Source organism: Ictalurus punctatus, chromosome 11, assembly GCF_001660625.3.
Source record: "Ictalurus punctatus breed USDA103 chromosome 11, Coco_2.0, whole genome shotgun sequence".
NCBI classification, from domain to species: domain Eukaryota; kingdom Metazoa; phylum Chordata; class Actinopteri; order Siluriformes; family Ictaluridae; genus Ictalurus; species Ictalurus punctatus.
In genome coordinates, this window is record NC_030426.2 from 15483828 (window position 1) to 15508205 (window position 24378).

Sequence of the window (24378 nt, forward strand, 5' to 3'; positions counted from 1 at the left end):
GCAATATGCCATCACAGCAGGTGTAGCCGTTAGCAGTTGCATGAGGAAATGAAATCAGTTTTAAGACACGCCCTACTTCCTAAGTGCTTTAACAGTTTGCTTTAAATGCAAAGCTTAAGGAATGCATCCCTTTTTCACACGCTTAGTAGGAAGTGAAAGTGCATTTTGACTTACAAACTACAGAAGTATTGTCCAAAAAGCCAATCATGTGTGTGTGTGTTTGTGTGTGTGTATGTGTGTGTGTGTATGATTGTTTAGGCAACTAACGAATGCTTTGTTAACCTCTATAAATAGGCTCTCTTTACCATGTGCTCCAAGCATTATGTGTAATGGATACAATGTGGATTTCTAAATAATTTGATGAGCAACAGGTGATACAGCAGACAGCAACAGCTGGAGCTGGTACTGAAAAACAGTATTAATCATATGAGCAATGATAATCGTTCTGATAATGAGGATTAGGAAAAGGATGAGGATAATTTAATCTGTTAAATACACTAGATTTGGACCAAAAAATGAAATAAAATATAATTAAATTCTGAACCAAGTACCATTTTCTAATGAACATGACATGTTGGTGCTACTTCTGTTAATCAAATACAGTTAAAATGAACAAGGGTACTTGTGCTTGACTTTACACTAATGATAAGACAATTATGAGGGCAGTTTCATCTTAATCAAAAGACAATGGATTTCAGACTTAGCTGCTTTTTCCCCAACTGCAAAACAAATGATCATGTTGTGGATGCTCTTATTTAGTTCTATTGATTTGTTTTAACCTTGCAAATGCAAAAAAACTCAGTAAGACTCAGAAAATCATCTCTGGCCATTGTAGCTTTTAGCTACTGTATAATCTATAATCTATGTGAGTCGTAACAGGTCATTAAGGTGCTCTTTTAATTATAGTGAAATGTGTATTTGATACAAATGACACATTTTAGAAAGTTACTTGTGAACTCATGATCCTTATTTTAGATATGGATTTGAAGTAGCCCAATATGAGTACAGCTAATGAAGATTCAGTAATGGAGGCCAAAACAAATAGCAGCTCAACTGTACTCTGTGGCAAATGATCCTTCATTTCTCTACCATAACACTACACTGCATTTTCACCAAGTACGTGTGTGGATGTGAGGTTTGAATCTACCTGGAACATTTTCTGATAAGGAAACACATATTTCAGGATTCAAAGAGAAAACCATTTAAAAAATCCTTTTTCCTGGTTCACTGTATCCCAAAAGTGGCCAAAAGTATGTGGACACTTAACCATCCCAATCATATGTACTTGTTGAACATCCTATTGCAGAATTTGCTGCTATAATAACCCCTCATTCTTCTGGGAATGCTTTATGCTAGATTTTGATTTGTGGCCTTGGGGATTTGTGCTCATTCAACCACAAGAGCACTAGTAAAGTCAGGTATTGATGTCAGACAAGGAGTTCTAGGGTCCAATTAATCCCAAAGGTGTTCAGGGTTGAGGTCGGGGCTCTGTGCAGAGCACTCGAGTTCATCCACATCAACCTTGGCAAAACATGTTTTGGAGCTCACTTTATGTGCAGGCACATTGTCATGCTGGAAGAGGTATGGGCCTCTTAGTTCCAGTGAAGGGAAATTATAATCCAACAGCATACAAAGACATGCTAGACAGTTGTGTGCTTCCAACTTTGTAGTAACAGTTTGCGGAAGAACCACATATGGGTGTGATGGACAGGTGTCCACAAACTTTTGTCCATATAGAAATTACAAACAGGTAATACTGTAGAAGTTTAAGTTTCAACGGATGTACTGTAGGTCAACCTGGAACATTGCACCGAAATAGTCAAGCAGCTTGAGCTAACACAATCAGGCATTTGTTTTCATTATATGAGTAACTGTATTATTCTGATGATGCAGCACTAGTAATGAGGAAGACGGTAATGTAATGATGCGCTCTGTTAAATGAAATGCATTTGGACAAAAGCCATGAATACCAAATGAAATACTGAATCAAATCCTATTATGTTTCATTTAAGAACAATTATTTCAGAGACTGGTGCTATATGTATTAAACAAAGATCATTTGACATTATGCTAAGTACAACACAATTATGTTTCAGTTGATTTATTCATAATAAAAATTAAATTACTGCATTGTTTATTTTTCTTTTATATACTACAAAATAATTACAACAGATAGTACAGCAGACTACTTTCAGGTTTCAAAGGTGGAGGAAGAGAGAGAGAGTGAGAAAGCGAGAGAGAGAGAGAGAAAGCAAGAAAGTGAGAAAGAAAGAGAGAGAGAGAGAAAGTCAGTCCTCCTGGGAGCAGCTGTGAATGCCATGGCATGTTTGGGCCTGTTGCTTTGTGATATTTAAACAGATTACTGCCCGCCTGTTTACAGTCATATAGATAAAGAGAGAACATATAGAATGATTAAAAAAAGGGGGATTTAAAAAAGAAAGTGACTGCTTAGTCTTGAAGCATTTACTGACTGTGGAGGTCTCAGGACATGTATATCTCAGGACATGTGAGGTATCTGTAAATATGCTGTTATTTATTTCCTTCTGCTTTTATGAAGTAGGAAAAGGATTCATCTTCATTTACTCGTTTGATCTTAAAGTTGATACAGTAACGCATGAAGAAACATTTTTGTTGAAAAAAAAAAAAAACTAAAAAAAAAAAACTAAATGAAAGAGTCAGTCTTTTTTCAGCTCCTTTGAATTACTGGTTGTTTGGCCAGGTGGCAAGGGCGTTGTGCGAAAGTGTGTGAGTGGGTGTAAACACTGAGCACTTAGCTCTGTCATTATGTAGGTCAACATTTCATCACTTTCAGTCTGTTCATCAGGCAAGAATGTGGCACATTTCAGCCCCATTTCAGAGATGCACTTAAAGCCTTTACGCATGTTGGAAAGGTATGTCACTCATGACAGCCGCAAGATGAGACCTCTTTATCTTTTCCCCTAAATATTCCCTATATATACAGTGCCCTCCTCTAATATTGGCACCCTTAGTAAATATGAGCAAAAGAGGCTGTGAACAATTGTCTTTCTTGTTTAACCTTTTGATATTTTGTTAAAAAAAAATCACAAAAATACTCTGCTCTCATGGATATCGCAAACAATCGCAAACACAACACAGGTTTATCAAAAAATATATATTTGTTAAATATAAGTGTGCAACAATTATTGGCACCCATGAATGAATGAATGAACCCATGAATTCCCATGAATATGAATTCATATGAAAAAAAATTATTTGAAGTATATTCTCATTGATATTTTACATTTTTTAGTACACCTGGATGACTAGGAACAGGAAATTGTTCTGGACATTGCGTTAGGATACATGGCATTATAGACTCTATCAAATATCAACAGATATTAAATGAAAACCTGACTGCCTCTGTCAGAAAGCTTAAAATGGGCCATGGTTGGATCTTCCTTGGCCCATGGTTGGATCTTCCTTCTTCTTGGGGCGGCTGTGGCTCAGGTGGTAGAGCGGGTCGTCCATTAATTGTAGGGTTGGCGGTTTGATTCCTGGCCCGCGTGACTCCACATGCCAAAGTGTCCTTGGGCAAGACACTGAACCCCAAGTTGTTCCCGATGGCAAGTTAGCACCTTGCATGGCAGCTCTGCTACCATTGGTGTGTGTGTGTGTGTGTGTGTGTGTGAATGAGACACAGTGTAAAGTGCTTTGGATAAAAGTGCTATATAAGTGCACCATTTACCATTTGTTTACCATTCCAGAAGGACAATGATCCAAAACATACATCAAAATCAACACAATCCCAGTCCCCTGACTTGAAACCCATAGAAAGCCTGTGGGGTGAACTGAAGAGGAGAGTCCACCAGCATGGACCTCGAAATTTGAAAGATCTGGAGAGATTCTGTATGGAGGAATGGTCTCAGATCCCTTGCCATGTATTCTCCAACCTCATCAGGCATTATAGGAGAAGACTCAGAGCTGTTATCTTGGCAAAAAGAGGTAGCACAAAGTAGTGACTAAAATGGTGCCAATAATTGTTGCACACCTATATTTAACAGATATATTTTTTTAATAAACCATTGTTTTGTTTATTGTCATTGTTTGATGTCCATGCTTTAAAACTTGAGCAGAGTATTTTTGTGATTTTTTTTTTTAACAGAATGGTTAAACATTAAAGACAATTGTTCACTGCCTTCTTTGCCTTCTTTTACCAAGGGTGCCAATATTAGTGGAGGTCATTGAATATATATATATATATATATATATATATATATATATATATATATATATATATATATATATATATATTCATTGCTTATTGAAAAAGCGGCTGAATAGATTACAATTAATTACAACCTAAAGTTGTTGGCTAAATAAGTAGACACACGGGGTGATAAAAGACGCAAAAGAGTAGAAATTGGACAAAAACATGGAATCTATATAGGAAAAAAAAACACCACTGGGAAACATGAAACTATGAAAGACTGTTAGCCCTCACTGCAGGAGTCCAAGTCTCACATTACGCAAAGAACAACAGAGAGCCTAACAAGAATCATGTAAAGACGTCCCATATTCCTCAAAAATGCCTTTTCCCCAGTTAATATCCAAGCCAGGGCTTTTTTTTTTTTTTTTTTTTTTCAAACTGTACATGCATTTACCATTACGCCCAGCCGTGCACATCTAAACACACACTCGGTCGTTAATACTGCTACCGTGCCATGCCATGTGCTCTTAAAACACTATCTGGAAAAGATTATCTCCCCCAGTTTATTCTCATCCTCATATTATGCACATTAATAATTAACTCAAAGTTTTAATAATTAAAGGCTGTGAACATTGTCTTCTCTTTTACCTACTCTAATGATGTCTGAAACACGCAATCCTCTGCATGGCAGCAACATCAAATTAGCTAAATAATAAACGCTAGTGTTTAACCGAAGAGTTCTGCTGCTAAAAAAAAAAAAACAGAAAAAAAAAAAAAAAAAACCAGCATGAATTTCTTGTTGAACCAAGCTTGTTTATGTTGGCTAGTATCAACATGCTAGTGGACAGCTAGTCGACCAGGCAATCAGGTTAACGCTAGCTTTATTTATTTTCTTCCTTTCTCTGGACAGTGTACATTACACATCACAAAGAAGTTTGTTCTATTGTAGCCTATTTATTATTAAAAGCCTGCAAGATTTTAAGCTAATTAGCAGTTAATGATGATCATACAGACAAAGGTCTTATTAAATGGACTTTTAGGTCAAATATGAATTTATCATAAAACATTCCACAGCTAAAGACAAGTTAATGCTAACATGAATGTAAACTTGACCTTGTGTACAGTTAACAACCAACAATGGGCTACAATCCAAACCTTATTTAAGCCTGCTAATAAATAAAAGCATTTGGTTAGTTAGTTAGGAGCAGTGGTAATGATCCATTTATTTCAGTTAAATAAATGGAAAATACCTATATATGTTTTTTTCAAATGTATTTGCACAGGAATTTTGTGTATTGGAATTATATACACAAAACATTTTAAAATTTTTCTGTGGTGTATTTAATTAATTTAGTTTTTTTGTTGCTTATGGTGTTTTTTTTATTTTATTTTTTAACCTGCTAGTTTGGAATTTTTCCTTTAAAAACATTATTTGAAATTACAGTTTCAGTTTTGACATACATGAATACAAATCTCAAAAAATGCTGGTCTTACAAATACTGTTTTTGTGTACAATAGATCAAAAGGTTAAGCACCAGGGATTCCCAGGGAGACACTTTCAGTGTGGTCGAGCTCAGCATTTAGTCAATCACTGTCATCTGCTCAAGAGATGTGGAGTAGATTTAAGTGGTGTAAAAATGGAAGATATGATCTATAATGAGGGAACTTTTTATGTACTAATAAAATAGACTAACTAGCTAGTATTTACTCTGGGCTTATACTATGCTTCAGGTTCCCACTTTTCCCAAGTAATCCTGGATGATTTACCTTTAACCTGATTTACATAAAATTGGAATTTTTGAGTTTGGGATTTTTGAGAATTTATATTTAGGGTTTTGATTTTTCAAACATGTTTGTAAAGGCATATTAACCGTAAAACAACGAAAAACATTGGCAAAAAAACAAAACACAACTTTTTTTTAATTGATGAAATACAAAAACAACCAAACATGAATTCTGGCATTTGGCACAGATCCAAGATCAGCACATATTAAGGTCATGACCTCTGTGTGTGTTCACAGTGCCCCGTGCCAGGAAGCAAGACAGAGGAAATGGAGAAAGCATTCTTCCTTCCATTATGGTGTGAAATCTGGTTAGTAATTGTTCTGTTTCAACCGCCTTCTCCGTGGCATGTACAAACAAACTAGAAATAGCACCTGGGCGGAGGTGCTCAGTTACTTAGCACAGTGTTCGATAACATGAAGAGGGACACGCAAATATTGGTAAGGCAATTAAGGCCAGTCCTGTTTGCTCTAAAGCAAAGGGGTAACCCAATCCGAGGCCATTATGAGCGTACAGCTAACACAGTTGTGAATGGCACCAGAAAGCCAGCGCTCCTTCCAGCAAAAAGGGTTAGCTAGCGACGACTGGAAGGCTCACTTTTCGCCAACGGCCATCTTCTCCCGTCGTGTAAATGCACTTGTAATGTGATGAGATTGAAAACACCACCCATCTCTGTTTCTCTCTCCCTTTCTCCCTTCCTTCACTCCTCCTTTTCCCCTGGGGGCTACAATGGACTTCTGGAAGGGAGGCGTTTACGGGATACTTCATTCTTTTTTCACCAAACAAAAAGAGGACGACTCAGCCCCATTAGTAACTCTACTCCCATTTACTCTGAGCTCACCTGGGTGTACGAGCCTAACTACACGCACACATACACATGCACACAAACACTCAGCTAGGTTTTATCTTTCTAAGTGCAAAGGCATTAAAACAAAAGGTTAATGGTGTCATCTGAAAATAACTCACTCTAGCGTGGTGCATCACCTTCCATTAGTGCTACATACATTGCTGTTCATAATAATTGTGAAATTAACATTAAAGATAATTACACCTATGCTATATTTAGGCCAAGACGTACGTATACCTTCTCACACTGTCAAGACAAATCAATGTTCAAGAAAAAAAATCCAATTTGAAGGCAAAGATCAAAGCCTGGGCTATTGAAGACTGACCGCATATACGTCACATGTTCTCTTAAAGATCGGTTCGACTCGCTTTCCTTTTACCACCTCAGGGGGGCACTGATGAAAGAATAAAAACATAACCAATCCATACCAAAGCCATATACTGTATAACTATTTCTGGTAGTAGGTTCTCAGTGAATGGGCTTTTGAAAGACATTTCTAAGCCTCTTCCCCCTTCCGGAGCATGCATTGAGGGAATGCAGTAACAATAATAATCCATTAAGTCAGCCACAACTTGCGACAACATGGCGTGTGTGTCTCCTCTTAAGTGCTGGCCTGAAAGCACGCCTGAGTGTGGATGGACCCCTGCAGTGAGGCCAAACTCACAGAATTTACTAGCTAGAAAAAGCTCTCAAAAAGGATATGCACACACACTGACTTACTGTGTGCATTTAAGAATTAAAGTCTACAGCATTTTCAAACATTTGAGACATGGGTGTTTTCTCCACTCTATTCACATACGCTTATTCAAGTTTCTTGATGTTGGAATAGAGAGTTGCCTGTGTCTCAGGGACCCTCCTGACTGTGTGGCCATCTAACAACCCAGTACACCTATCTCCTTAAATAGACAATTCTATTCCAGTCATTCTGAGGCAAGCACGCATCTAAACCCGGCAATTCTACTCCTACCAGTCCAAATCCAACAATTCTACTGATACCATTCCAAATCCGACAATTCTACTCCTACCATTCCCAACCCGACAATTCTACTCCTACCATTCCAAACCCGACAATTCTACTCCTACCATCCTAAATCAGACAATTCTACTCCTACCATCCTAAATCAGGCAATTCAACTCCTACCATCCTAAATCAGACAATTTAACATTCTGAGGCAAACAAGTTTCTACTCCTATGGTGACAATTCTACTCCTACTATCCTAAACTCAACAATTCTACACCTACCATCCCAAACCCAACAATTCTACTCCTACCGTCATACAGTAAACCCAACAATTCTACTCCTGTTATAGGAAACCCGACAATTCTACGTTCTGAGGCAAACAAGCTTCTACTCCTACCATCCCAAATCTGACAGTTCTACTTCTATCCTCCTAAAGCTGACAATTCTACTTCAGTAATTATGAGGTCCACAAGAGCTTACTCCTAAAATCCTAAAGCAGACAATTCTACTTCAGTGATTTTGAGGCCCACAAGATCTTATTCCTAAAATTCTACAGCAGACAATTCTACTACAAACATTCTGAAACCTGCAAGATACTACTGCTACTATCATAAACTTGACTGTTCTTCTCCAACCATTCCGAGGTCCGCAAGCTCCTAAATCCCACCATCCTAAATCCATCAATTTTACAGCAGCCATGCTAAGGCTCACAAGCTCCTACCCTACCATTCTAAAGCCAACAGTATTACTCTAGCCATTTTGAAAGCCCACAAGCTACAAATCCTAGCATCCTAAAGTCAACAAGTGTACTCCAGCCATTCTGTGACACTTTAGCTCTTATTCCTATCATAATAAAACTGACAGTTCTACTCCAGCCATTTCGAGGCTCACAAACTACTACTCCTACGATCGCAACGTTGACAATTCTACTCCAGGCATTCTGAGGCCTCCAGCTTTATAGTAAGATTTACTAATAATTCTGAGGCCCACAAGTTCCCACAAGCTTATACTTTTGTCATTCTGATGCCCACACGGTTATGCCTCATCCAGATCCTTCTCCTACTATTGTCACGCTTGCATGTCTTACTTCTTTTATCCTGTGACCTACAAGATCCTACCAGATCCTGAAGACAAGCTCCTTCTCTCATCATCCTGACCATAAGATCCTGCGCCTTCTTCTAACATTCACTACTGATAATTACTAACCTGTGTATAGTATTACAATTATAGTGACAACTTGAAGATTGGTATTCTTATTGCTATTTATAACCTTTCCCAGTGCTTATCAGAGATGGATAGGTTCTGCCCAATGAGTGTTGGTTTCATCCAAGCTTTCATTCTCTACACCAACGTTCCTTGCCACTTTTGCCCTTGGTGTACTCAACAGGGGCAGTGATATATGTAAAGCTGCTATATTGTCTGAAAAAAAGAATTTCTCTGAAATAATTATGTTTTATTTCATTTCTTATTTTGTGGTTATATTGTGTAAGGGATCTGGTGCATATGTGTGGTAGTAGAGGGAGTAGGGCATATTGGGCTGAGTATGTGCCAGTGATAACCAGGCTAAGATGCCCATTGTGAAGGCCTCAGCAGCAGGGCTGGCACTCATTTCGTTTGTTCAGGATCACTCCATCATCTGCCTCCTACTGCTCTTGATGCCATGTGAGAGAGTGCCTGGGAAATTAGGACATCATGCAACTGCAAGAAACACATGACAGTTGAAAAACTTTGTTCAGCTAATCCAACTGAAAGTCCAAACAAATTAGTAGCACTGCAGCTTTTTTTTCCTATATCCTAAATTTTGGAATCTTTAGGGATTTAACATAAGGGGAATCAACTGTTTTGGTGAACAAAATAGTTTAAATAAGCTATTTTTGATCAAATTATTGACAAAATGAGAAAGAAAACTTCACGAAAGTGAGTGGGAATTTAGCAGTAATGCAACAGCGAGCATGATCTTGTCTGAGCTTGGAAAAGAATTGGAGAGGGCTGAACACTCCATAAGAACAGCGAAAGGTCACCAAATGCTTTCATTAATCAGCCAAACCAGGGCGAGACGTCGAGAGGAGAGCTCATTAAAAAATCTGCAAATCTCCTTCTCTGTGCTGGAGGAACCACATCAAGAGCAAGAAAAGCCACCACTTCACCCCTGTTTGATTTCTTTGTGATTTGCTTAATGATATAAGTTTTGAATAATGTGCTGCCAATCCCCAGGTGGATTTATTGGGTATTGTATGGATTACAGCTGTTCATACAAAATGATCTTTTTATTTTCAGTGGACGAATGGGGTATGAAAATGTGAAAAAAAATAGCAGAATACACTATTATGATTGCTGTGAATAGAGAAATGATCGGTGACCTTCTCTGTTCAATTAGATATCATTTGCTAAGCAAAATCAAAGAAGAAAAAGCAGCAGCAGAAGAAGAGTTATCTCATTACCTATTAATAAAGTATTAGAAATCAGTTCTTTAAGGTGCTCTATCTCTCTCTTTCAAGCACTACTGCAAAGAGAATGTGTTGGCAATGACTAATGTTTCACATTGTTAAATATATCTATTAATGATTTTTCCGTGAGGCTTTGAAGGTACGAGCATTAGCGAGCTGTAAATCACAAAGTAGCCCGGTGTCTTCCATAGAGAGGCAGTGTGAGTTCCTCTTATCTGAGCAATTACATCCAAGGGAGTGGATCTATCTGTTCATTCTCAGCCCATCCCACACAGACACACATTTACTTTAGAGCCATTACTTGTAGTCATTTCTCATTTGCTTTAGTTGCCATGACTTACACTCATACCAGAACTTGACCCTGCCTGAATTCCTCAGCCCATAATGTTTTAACCCAGTGATTAGCGATAGAAAAATTCAATGTCTAGTACAATGCCATAGCAATTAACAGTTATGATTACTGGATAAAAATTTTAACTTACATTAGATTTTCACTTATTTGATTGGCAGAAACATTTGTCCAAAGCAACTTACAAATAGGTCAGTATATAGTTTAGACATAGAGCCATTTGTGATACACGTAATGCAACATTTCAACCAACTGGCTAAATACAAGTGCTAAGAAGAACGGAAGGAGTCACATCTAAAACACAACAAGTGTTTAAATAATTTCCTGTAGGAGTGCTAGACACACATCACTAATCAGTCAGTCAAACTATAAATGATTGAAGTAGACTATTTTGCAATAGACTGCTTTCCACATATCATTCTTCCCTGAGAGGAGGAGTCTTCTATAAGCTAATTGAAAACCATTAGTAATGCACTGCTAAGTGTAGAAGTGTCTGGCGTAGAGGTCATGGGGTAACTGTGTTGGCTTTGGACTAAAATCCTGAACATTCCTGCAGGAACAGCAGTACAGACATATGTATAACAGTGCCTCCAATAAGCATGCCGACTTCTAATCACAGAGCAAGGTAAGGTCAACTTTCTTCAATTAAATACATTTTCTCCAGTAAATGCTGCACCCTGAATGGGACACCAGTCCAGATCACCACGCACATAATTGGTGTAATTTAGAGTCTCTAGTTCATCTGCCTGCATGGTTTTGGACAGTGGAAGGGAACCAAACAACCCAGAAGAAACCCACACAAACTTGAAAAACATGTGAAACTCGACACACCCAAGATCAAAATCAAACCAGGGACCCTGGAGCTGCACCACTGTGTCACCTTGATTTAAATTCTCAGATAAATAATTTCTAAGTACATTCTTGGACAGAAGTTCTTGCCCACTCAGTTCAGCCTTATCTTGGCATGACTGTCAGTGCATATTAGCTGCTACTTTTAATTCTCTGGGATGACTCTGTGGATGATGGATGGGAAAGCTGTGTATGTGCTAAAGGTAGAATATGCTATTAGGCAGAAAACAGAGCCTTAACCAATGACCCTTTCCCTGGCATTTCATCCCTCTATCTACCATTGACCTTTACATATAATTAAGCAAGTAGTTCAAGCAGCTCCAAATGGACCCCAAAGAGCTTTCACTTTTTACCCTTGGTTCATCCCGCTTAGTGCTCCGATTTATATATTTATGTTCCTGTGTATGCGTGAGTGTACGTTCAGTGCTTTTGCATTACAGAAACTGCATTGCAGATTCGTTTTCCAACACTCAATATAACTAATGTTCCTCTCAGTTGTTAGCAAACTAAATAAATATGCATGAAAATAGACAGCCCTTCCCATACTGATGGCAGGTGTGTGCACAGATGGAGGGTAAATAAGTAATGGAGGGAATGAGGCAGCATTTACAGCATTATGTCAGATTTACAAACACCAGTCATTAACACTTTTCTCTCTGGATACTCATGCTTCAGTCCTGCCTGATTTCTGGACAAGCTAGAACACTTCTAAAGAAGCTGCCTGTGTCTTTACTCTCCTTATGCTCCAGGCTGTTTAGAGACCACATAGACAATTATGAGCTTTTAAACTCCCGTTATGTTATGATTTGTAATTTGTAATTAATCCCTGTGCATAATTCTCTTTGTCAAATATTTTTTTCTGACAGTTTTCTAATAGACTTAACACTAAACTTTTCTCTCTTTCTCTCTCTCTCTCTCTCTCTCTCTCTCTCTCTCTCTCTGAGCTGAGTCCCTCTGTTAATCTCACCTGTACTCTTCTTACTGTAATTCCACTATCTGTGTCTACCAGAGGAGGATGTGTTCCCCTATTCGAGTCTCCTCCTAAAAACTTTTGACTAATATTCCTAAGGAGCTTTTTTTTATTTTTTATTTTTTTTATTTTTTTTAGCACCACTGTCACATTTGGCTAGCTCATTAGGAGCCTAGATCTGGAATTCTGTAAAGCTGCTTTGTGACAGTATACTAATTTTATATTCATTCATTTGTTCAGTCATTCATCTTTAGTAACCATTTTTATCCTGGTCAGTGTCACTGTGGATCATTAGCCTATCTCAGAAATATCTCCAGGGTGTGAGGCTGGAATACACCCTGGATTGGATGGCAGTCCATAGCAGGGCACTCTGCACACACATTCACACCTAGGAATAATTTAGAGTAGCCAGTTCACCAATCGTTCACCAAGCCGGTTCACCAAGCATTTTTTTTAGAAGGTGGGAAGAAACTGGAGAACCCAGAAGAAATCCACATAGTGATGGATACAAGTCAAGACCACTAGTGTCAAGTCCAAGACCAGAACCAGCTAAGACTAAGTCAAGACCAAGTACTAAGGGTTTCGAGGTCAAGTTAAAATCTAGTTCAAATGAAAGTGAGACTGAGTGACTATAGAGAATGGTCAAATCCCTTTCGAGGCAAAGGCTTTACTTCCATTAGTCGGCTTCATTTGTGTTGGCAATCATTAGGGTATGTTTTCTAAAAGATTTAATTACTTCTTGTCAAACTTTGATTATGCGAATATAAAAGACAACTTTTTTTTTTCACAATTCACAATTCACAAACAAACAAAATTCACAAACAAGACCAATACCATATTTATCAAGACCAATGCCAAAGCTCAAGACCAGTCCAAGTACAAATGCCAATATGTCCATAACAAGTCTGGAGACCAGACTTGAGTACAAGATCAGACTGAAGGCTTACAATCCTACAAGGAGAACACAAAACTCTGTACATTCTCTAACTTGAGCTCAGGTTTACAAACCCTATATAACTGAATATAAATAAAAAATTCACTTAGTATCTCACAGCATAAAATCAGTGCTTAAGAATATTTTCTATAATATAAACATGATTTTTATGTTAGTTACAGAAAGTGAGCAGTTTCCTGTTTGGGGGAAATGTACATCGTTCTGCTTTTAGAAAAAATGGCAAAATGGGCCCTTTTATGTTGAACAGAACATGAGGCCTTAATGAGCACAGTCATAAATAAATGCATGGATCTTATTAACCTCTGTGCTGTAGCGGTGCTGGGAGATATAGAGGAGGAGGAGGAGGAGGAGTGGAATTAGCAAGTGGTCCAGGACAAAAGCTCCATGTCTGGGTTTCTGTGGTGATTCTGGCCCACGGTACAGAAAGGTGGCCTTTGAGCAGATGCCCCTCATGGTGTCAACTAGCTGGGGCCTCAGTTATGGCCTTCTGTTAGATAATCTATTAAGCCCTTTCTCAGTGGGGCATGTGGGGCAGATAGAGTGCAGGGAGAGACTTGAAGCTGCTTCAAAACTGGGATTAACACGATGGTTCCTTCTAGACTATCTTGTCATCATGTGCCCTTTTGCAGAATTATTTAAAGGCACATACGACCTTATGTTGAGCTTTATTATTTACTAGGGACATGAAGGCAGTGCTACAAATACATTTTATGAAAATATAGTTGGTTTATTCATGTCAGTTGTTGTTTTTTGCATACCGGCAATGTGATGTAATACATCTAATGGTGTTCTAATCTAATGCATGCTTTGATGTGACATTATTTTATACCTGGTTACAAATGCACTTTTTCTCACTGAAACATTGGCCTTAAGTATTTTTGTAACTGTGTCAATGTCATATTTTAGCCACCATGACAGTTTATGTGCTAAAAGCATACAATTCATACTGAATACACTGACTTTTGAACACCCTATACACTAGGGGAAATGAGTATCGGACGCATCAACATTTTTTTCAGTAAATATATTTCCAATGAGGCTATTCACATGAAATTTTCACCAGACATCAGTATTAACTCAAGAAATCTGGAAATATAAAGAATTCACAACATTAAGGTCCATAAATTAAGTTATGTGTAATAAAGTGGGATGACACAGGAAAAAAGTATTGAACACACTAAGAAAAAACAGTTCTCCAAGGCAAGGTAAGGCAAGGAACCAGCTGAAATCCATAAGTAGTTAGAAAGTAATTATACCTCATATCTGTGTAAATTAATATTAGCTGGGTTAGTAAATTGATGGTCTATAAAAAGGCTTTTCATTACCAAGGTGTCACACAAGAAACATCTCATTATGGGTAAAAGCAAAGAGCTCTCCCAAAACCTTCACAACCTTATTGTTGTGAAACATATTGATGGAATTGAATACAGATGCATTTCAAAACTTCTGAATCCTCCAGTAAGCATGACCATTGGGGTCATTATCTGCAAGTGGACACAACATCACAACATCACCCGGCCATGCACAGGAGCTCCTCGCAAGATTTCTGACCAGAGAGTCAGAAGAATAGTCAGAAGAGTAGCCCAAGAGCCAAAGAACCACTCGGAAAGAGCTCCAGAAACACTTGGAGGCAGCAGGTGCCATCGTCACAGAGAAAACAATAGGCAATGCACACCACTGCTCACACTCACCCTGCAAGAAAAATTACTAAAGAAAAATTACTAAAGAAAAGGCATGGCGAAGCTCGTTTAAAGTTTGGAACAACTCATTTGGACAAGCATATGAAATACTGGGAGAGTGCAGTCTGGTCAGACGAGAGCAAAACTGAGCTTTTTGGCTGTCATACTACACACTATGTTTGGAGAAGAAATGACACTGCACATCACCCTAAAAACACTTTACCAAGTTTAGAGGTGGAAGCATCATGGTGTGGGGCTGTTTTTCATCGCATGGTACTGGCAGACTTCATATAATTGAAGGAACGATAAATGGAGCCCTTTACTGGGAGATTCTCAAGAAGACTCTGCTGCCATCCACCAGGATGATGACGATGGGACGTGGGCGGACCTTCCAGCAAGACAACAATCCAAAGCATACAGCAAAGGAAATTCTTAATTGGTTTCAGAGAAATAAATCAAGGTGTTAGAATGGCCCAGTCAATCACCTGACTTGAATTCAATTGAACAAGATTTAAATACAATATGTTTAGAAGAATGGGTCAAAATCACACCTGAATACTGCGGCCCATTAATTTATTCATACAGGAAGTGTCTGGAAGCTGTCATTACAAACAAAGGCTTCTCCACTAAGTATTAAATACATTTCATTTAGCGTGTTCAATATTTTTTTTCCTGTGCCATTCCACATTATTACACAGAACTTCATTTATGGACTTTAATGTTGTGAATTCTTCATTTTTATGGAGTTCTTGAGTTACTATTGATGTCTGGTGAAAATTTCATGTGAATAACGTCATTGGAAATATATTTACTGAAAAAAAAGTTGATGCGTTCAATACTTATTTTCCCCACTGTATATGATCATTTTATGCTGCCTGTACACGGTACGGTTTTGCTGCTGTACACAAATATCGCACATCATAAAAGAATTATTTTGTTGTGAGTCTAGATTGGTGGTCTTAAAACACATTAAGTCACCTTCTCACCTACAGCTGATTTAGTGCCATTGTGACTAAATAAAATAGTAATAAAAAATAATAAAAAGGTATCAGATTTTTTTCATTAAAATCTCAGTGTGTGACTACTGCTCATGTGTAATGCTTGTCTAAATGCCACCAATTGGTGGACAGCATAGGATTATGCAAAACTCGAAGCGGTGATTGGGGAAATAAATGTAAATGAAACATTCTAGTAAACAAAAGAAAAAAATGACTGCTTGTTTCTGCATGAGCCCAGATCATATTGACTGACAATGTAAGCAGAACATAGTGATTTTCTTTAATTGCAAATCTGTCCTTAGAGGATCTTCAACAAATAATCTGACATGGAGAACATGTTATCGCATAGTCTGTTATAGAATTCCACCAAAATTTTATTGGGATCATCTCAACAAGCAACAATCTTAACCCTCCTATTATGTTATTTTGTTGTTGTTGCTGTTGTTATTATTATTATTATTATTATTATTATTATTATTATTATTATTATTATTATTATTTCCACATTTGAGATGTCTGAAATACTGGTTAATCTCTTTTTCTCTTTGAAATTTTTTGACTTTTCCTCATTTAGGGTCATGCGCTTATTTGCAAACATTTCTTCTTATGGCTTGTCTCGGACAAGCCATAATAAAGGTTTACTGTTTTAAGCTGTTCTTTGCTGGTTTTTTGTGTGTATTTAAACTGTAGAAGTCATTTTGACCCATAACATAATGGATATTACTTTTTTTTTCACACCTAATACATACATAATAGGAGGGTTAAAAGATTCTTAACTGAACCTAAGTAAAAACATCCCAGCTCTCAATAATTAGGCACCAATGGCACACAACATATGAGCTCCATGAGTTTTATATTTATAACTGTTTTACCCTCCAAATGCACTTGCTTTTAATTTAACTCATTTTTTTGTGGCTCTTACAGTAATAACACATAAAGGATCTGTAGGTTTTCCGAGAATTTTTAACTAGCAGTGCACATGGATACACAACAAGTCAGAGATAGAAAGAAAGAAAGAAAGTGTTATGGTATAACAATACAATAGTGTTATTGTATTACAATACAAAACCACTATTTTTTTAATAGAAGTGTACCACATTTTAGTTGAGATTCAGTTGTGTCTTTTATATTTCATTTTAAAGTCCACAAAGAGGAAGAGCAGCATATCTATTTGTCTGCTTAAGCAGTATGACAGGAGAAATCACAGGACATGTATATGAATGATGCAGGAAATACATTAGCAACTAACATTACCTCTTTTAGCCATTAGCCTGGGCCACTTGGTGGGAGTCAGACCCGCTGAGGTCACCTGGCAATCAAGGTCACCTTTTCCAGATGAAATTATGAAGCGGTTCCCCTTTAATCGAATGAGACACAACACACACTTCCCATGTCTCATAGCAACAGGCTTTATTTATAGTCCTCAAACCCAAATGACCAGTTGGTTTAATTTAATAGCAGGCAATGGGATTATACACAGAAACAAATTACCTAAGTGGGCAGACTGTGGCTACCAAAATCTTTAACCATAATGGAGACCACTGACATGATGTCTGGGTGTGTTATTTCATTAGGCCTCTCCGCCCCTGCATATGTCAGTGGACAGGACGTTGTGTGTGTCGCCATCGCAGGACGGCACACAGCTGCTGCTTTTGAGCTGGCTTAGTGGATTGAAATGACACACACAGCTCCTCCCTGATCTATCGTCAGGCGTGAACAGGGTGTGAGGAGCAACCGGTGTGTGAGTGAAGACAAGCTTGCACCTCTGCTCTACAGGACTGTACTGTACTGTACAAACAGTGCTGTAGAATTCAGTACTCGGTGTCTACCAAAAAAGCTCCATCAACTTCGACACGGGCTGAAATGATTTTGATTTTGAAAATGATAAGACTTTTTTTTTATACACATGGGGCGGCTGTGGCTCAGGTGGTAGAGCGGGTTGTCCACTAATCGTAGGGTTGGCGGTTCAATTCCCGGCCCACGTGACTCCACATGCCGATGTGTCCTTGGGCAAGACACTGAACCCCAAGTTAGCGCCTTGCATGGCAGCTCTGCTACCACTGGTGTGTGAGTGTGTGTGTGAATGGGTGAATGAGACACAGTATAAAGCGCTTTGGATAAAAGCGCTATATAAGTGCACCATTTACCATTTATGTACAATCACCCCCCCTATCAACCAAGGTGCATGTTCTTGGTTGATAAGAGTGGAACCTGATGTGGTGTGGTCTTCTTCTGTTTTAGCTCATCTACCTCAAGGTTTGACGTGCATTCTGATTTGCTTTTCTGCTCCCCATGGTTGTAAAAAGTAGTTTAGTTACTGTAGCCTTCCTGTCAGCTCAAAATAGTCTGACCATTCTCCTCTGATCTCCCTTATCAACAAAGAGATTCCATCCATAGATGTTTTTTGTTGATGGCTGTTTTTTTTGTTGTTGTTCTTCCCATCATTCTGTGTAAAGTTGAGAGACTGTTGTGTGTGGAAAATCCCAGGACATCAGCATCACATTTTTTTCTTCATTCTGATGAAGTGACCATTAATTGAAGCACTTGACCTGCATCTGCATGGTTTTATGCCCTGCACTGCTGCCATATGGTTGGCTGATTAGATAATTGTATGAATAAACAGGTGTACAAGTGTTCCTATTAAAGTGGATGTTTAGAGTATACACATTTTCCTTATCATGGATGTAAACATCTAAAGTTATTGCTGTATTTAATATAGTATATAAATAGTGTAATAAGCCATAATGAGCATAGCACTGGAATCTTATGTCACTTTTGACATAAAACTGAACATCAAGTCGGGAGACAGAAATCACAGGAGATCGTTCTTATTTGGAGGTCCATGACACACTGCATAAATTTCTATGAATGAATTTAATAAAGTTTAATCTCAGCGCTCCGTGTGTGTCACTACATGCGCAATAGATCACACTCTGAAAGGACTGCAAGGCTGGCAGGGTGAGAGAGAGAGAGAGAGAGAGAGAGAGAGAGAGAGAGAGAGAGAGAGAGAGAGAGAGAGAGAGAGAGAGATGGAGAGAGGTAGATGGAGAGAGGCTTCTCTCACTTGAATGAACCTGCCGTACCATTTAATCAGATAGCGCCCTGGACCAGTACACACAGTCCTACAGAATGCTAATAGATGGAGCTTTAAATTTAAAAGAGTTGTGCTTGTGACATGTTGTTTTTATCAAGGAATGCAATTATGTTTCGTCCTTAATATCTCTGAGTCTGTTGGAGTGCCATGCAGCTTGCCAGCTGCAATCAGAAATAACTGTCCCTTCAACTTAATGAAAAACAAGTAGTAGGCCATAGACTTGTAGTCTTGTCTATCCAATCACAATGTCTTGAGTAATTAAAATGATTAGCTTAATTAGCTTAATTAACTAAATTTGACTACAGGACATGGCCATATGGCAGAGCAAAACAAAGATGGGAACTAATTAAAGTTAAAATAATGCAGGTTTTAATTAACTCAACCCTCAGGCATCAACATTTTCAAATTTATCCAAGCTGATAATTAAAAAGTCCTCTTTGCCCAAGCAACATTTCTTCTCGGAGCTAATTAAATCTGGAAATGAATTAGTGGCACGACGCTCCAAATATTAATTCCTGCTAGAAGATGACTTCACTTTCTAATGAAATTAATTAGGTGCGCTGGACTCTCAATCAGACCCAGGCTGTGTCCGTGAGCACAGACCTCATGTAATCTAGCACTGGGCTGGAGGCCCTGGGGCAGAAATTTACAATTGTAATGAAGACTCTTCAGCTGTGTGCCTCTCTTAATATACCAAATGAACATGCAGATCCATTTGTGCCAAGGGCATCCTCATCCTAAACCCTAACACTAGAGGAAAGCCAGTTAAGATATATACGGTTTTGTAACTTTTTTCCTCCATCTTCTAGTGTGTGAGGTTTATCAAACACCTTGCTCCTGATTACAGACACACTGGTGTTTGAAGATCAATGATCTGAATGTCTCTGGTGTGTGAATGTGTGTTGTATTAGTGCTAATGGCTGATTGGGGGAGAAATCTTCAAGCTATAGGTCAATAAGCCTTTTTAGTGTATTTTTGCTCATCTGTTTTATCCGCATCCTCCCCAACACTGCCTTGTGGGTAATTTATATAGTCAGGCCTATCTGTAAAATAAACTTCATTAGCTAATACCATGTCACATGGTTCTCTTGGACTCTTTATTGAAGCCATCACATTTCAGATGTCTCCTTTGGAAGGGCATCATCAAATGCAAATGCTTGTAGACCAGCACGCATTAAGCGATGACTTTACAAGATAGCTTATGACAAGTGGTGCAGTGGTGGCTCAGCAGTTAAAGGCTCTAGGCTACTAATTGCAAGGTTGTGAGTTCAAATCCTGGCACTGCCAAGCTGGGCCCTTGGGCACAGCCCATATCTTTCAATTGTAGGTCGCTCTGGATAAAAGCGGCTTCCAAGTGAGTAAGTGTGCTAGTTTTTGCACCTCTTTTGTTTCCAGAGACTTCAGATTTACATAGATAGCATCTTGAAATACAATATAGATCCATTCTACTGAACCTGAGATTATCTCCTTTCTGGGTCTTAGACAGAGGACAAAGTGTGCTTCTCTCAGACATTCTTTTGAATCTATCACCATTCAGAGCATCGTTTTATTACATTTACCGTCAGTTAACTGTGAATGAATTGGGCGAAACAATGCGACGTGGACACCCAGCTGCAGAGCAAACAGATAAATGACAAGGCAGTATTTACTCAAGATTGTGTTTGATGTATTGAAGGTCTCTGTGTGCTCATCTAAGCCTTATGGCTAATAATTGTCCACGTTTGTCCACAATTGGCCAATTGTAAGCCGTCTTGTCCCAGTTCACCGCTATCCATCACTGTGGCAGGCACACAACTGCTGTGAGTGACGCAAAGAGCACAGCCCAAATAATGTGGTTTGTCAAATGAATCAGGTTTGGTCCAATGGAGACCTGCTGCATTGTCCTGTGAAATGTTATTTAGTTACGATTACTGAAAGTGGAGCTTATTTTCAGATTTCATTCACCATAGACTCAGGAAACATAAACGCTGGGATTTTGTACACATGTTTTACAGAGGGATCCATTTTATTTTTGCGACAATCTTTTTCCTCCATTCTTGTTTATGGATGTTCCCATTCCAGAAAATTTTCAGAATTGAAATAATTGTGTTCATAGCACCATCCAATGCCTCCCTGTCAACAGGGACATCAAACTGCAATTTGAAAAAGCTCAGTCTTTTTAATTTTTGAGCCATCTCAATTATTAATGCTCACTGGTGCCTGATGATTCCAATATGTAAATAGTTTCCGATCTCATTACATTGTGCACTGATAAATATGACAACTCTTAGAGGGCTGATGGTCAAGCTGAGCACAGCGAACCAAAGAATGAATAAAAAAGAGGATCTACAGCAAACTAATGGGCTCTTTTTTTTTTAACAGCACCCACACTGAGAAATTAGAGAATATCAAATTAAAGGTATAGATGACACAGCTACCGAGAGTGCCTCACGCAGATGGAATACTCATATCAGTTGGGCTGGGTTTGATATGCCGCAGAGCCGAGTGCCAAGCTTGTTAGGGCTCACATCAAAGCCACGTCAATGTGCCCAACAGCCACACGTGCCATCGAGGTCCCACTGAAGCTCTTTCATGTAGCTCCGCTCACTTAAATGGCATTAAAATGGGAAGCATAATGTGCTTTGCTTCTTGTTTCATTATTTAAGAGTCCTTTTTAAAGGATTTGCTACCTCAGAGATGGGTAAACAAGTACTTCAGATTTCTGTGCTTGTTAAGTTGTTTTTAATTTTCAGCTACAGTAATTAGTAGGGTTAGATAACTCTAAATATCAAGAAGATGCTTTATGTGACATGGAATCTTTTTGAGAAAGGGCAGAATGATCTTTGAATCTTCTACAAAACACCATGTCCACTAGTTTGAGCAAGTTTAGATGATTTGCATGAAACCCAGCAAGGCACAAAAGCTAATCAGAAAGACAGAAAGAATGTGAGGATGAGTGGGGCTGCCTGCAGTGCTAGAGCAGAGGCAACTCACACATTAATGTGATAAGAGTAAGAAATATAGATTAGAGGCATCCAAGCCTGGCTCGTTCGATCAAATATTTAGCTTGGCTTAAGTTCAACATGCACAAAAAAACATCTTAGGAAATCTTGCACTCATCATTATGGCCAATTGATCGCCGTTTGATGAGATCCAGGCTGTGTTGAAGCTCTGATCTGCTAGTTAAAGTAATGATATCTGTTTGATATTTAGTTCTATATGATCAGGTGGAATGTGTTTCTGTTGAATCTTTCTACAGCAATGCCGTTTTAAGACAGCCTGCTTGTGCTGAACTTGAAAAGGGCATTTTAAATATCTCAGGGCTGTCCTACACTGAAGCCTTGTTGAATATTTCTAAGTGATGCTCTCAAGCATGGAAGAGCTCCAGTGTTCACTGACCCCAAAGATCCATTGTGCGCTTTAATAAGAGCGGCTGGAAGAAAGCGCATGTCAGACAGAGCACCCTCATCACATTTACCTGAAGGGAGATGAGAAGAAAGAAAGAAGAAAAAGAAAGAGAGTGTCTCTAGAGAGTCTCTCCACTCTTTCTTCTGTGTAAATGAGATTTAGAATTTGTCTTTGCCCACCCCTTTGGTTAGAAAGGTCAGCATGTGACAGGGTTAAAACCCCTATCAGTTGATTCTGACCACATAGCCCCCTAATTACTGCAAGGAGGGAACGAGGAGGAGAGACGGGAAGAAAAAAAAAAAAACAAAACACATAAAATTCTGTCTTGAGGCAGAAGATAAGTTCTTATCTTTATCTACTGACTCCACTAGCTTCATTTGTCAGGCTGGGGAGAAAAAACAGATTTCTCCTTGCCAGTGTTAATAGGAACATCTTTCAAGTGTTGGAGCAGGGAAGGAGGAGAGAGGAGGAGGGGGGTTTGGTATGATCATTCGGTGACAACGCCAACATGAGCTGCGTTCCTCACAAGTGGTATTCCTGCTAAGAGCCACTAATTAGCGCCTTATCACCCGCCAAATGGCGGCATGCTGCACACCGAGCCGCCCAGTTCAAGTATTTATAGCGTGGCTCCTGTGCCTGAGCAGCCCAAGGCCTCTTCTCTAGCCTAATGAGAGGTAAAGCTATGAGCACACTGTACAAATATTTCATGGCACTGCCAGCCCTGAGAAACAGGAAAGTCCCCCACTTTGAGAAAAAAACATTTGACACAAGTTTTTGAGTTCCATACTGATGCAGCCGACCAAGCTATTGCAGGTATAAATGCATGCACAGAGTGAGTTGAAATGTAAATATATTTTCACCACACAGAAAAAAATGTAAAAATAAGAGAAAACACACACACACACACACACACACACACACACACACACACACACACACACACACACACACACACACACACACACACACATTTACGTACACACAGTTTTTTTTCTTCATTTGTGTCGTACCTATCTCAACATTTTAACAGACAGCAGATTTTTCTGACCTCATGATTCGCTTTACAGCACAGCCAATTAACATCGCACTAAAAACATGCTTCCTTCTGGCCCATATCCTCCTTCTTAGCGATTTCATCATTAGAAGTAAATAATGCAACATTAAAATTGTGCTCACACCCTGGAGGCACCGCACACAAATGTTACACTGTCTGTCGAGCTTCTGTGCTTCCTCACGAGCCGCCTCCCTCCCACTCCTTTACAAGCAGAACTGAATAACAGCACATACACACACTCTTATGTCTTATGTCGTCTTCACAGTGAGATGTAGCACGTAGGTTACATGATTACACAAGCTGTGTTTTAGAAAGTACAGACAAGACCAGTGCTATACCTCAACTCCAGAAATAGCACCAAAGAACATGAAAATGATCATCATGATGATGAACTGTAATTTCCGCCATGCCCTAGATGTGAAAAACACTGTCAAATGTGTGAAAGAAAGTCTCCAAAGATTAATTTGAAGTGCTCACTGAATTGTGATTCCTTTAATTAATTACTGAGTTAACTGCTCTGTTAAAACATTCCTGGTGGATTTGAGCAACTTGCAAGTTTTTTTTTTTTTCCTGAGAACAAAAGAATTACACATCTCTCCTGACTTTCACACAACTCTAAATTTGCCGGTGTCGGCACACAATTGCTCATGTCAGGTGAAATTTGTCTCACTAGAACACTGTGTTACTTGGAGATGATTTCTGTGTTTGGGCGCGACAACCTGACAGAAAATCGTTGACATTTCTGGAATAGTAATGATGGAAGTGGAATTAAGTGTGCGCATTGAAAGCTACATCATGGTACTAGGAGGTACTTTTAACATATAAATTGCTGTTCGT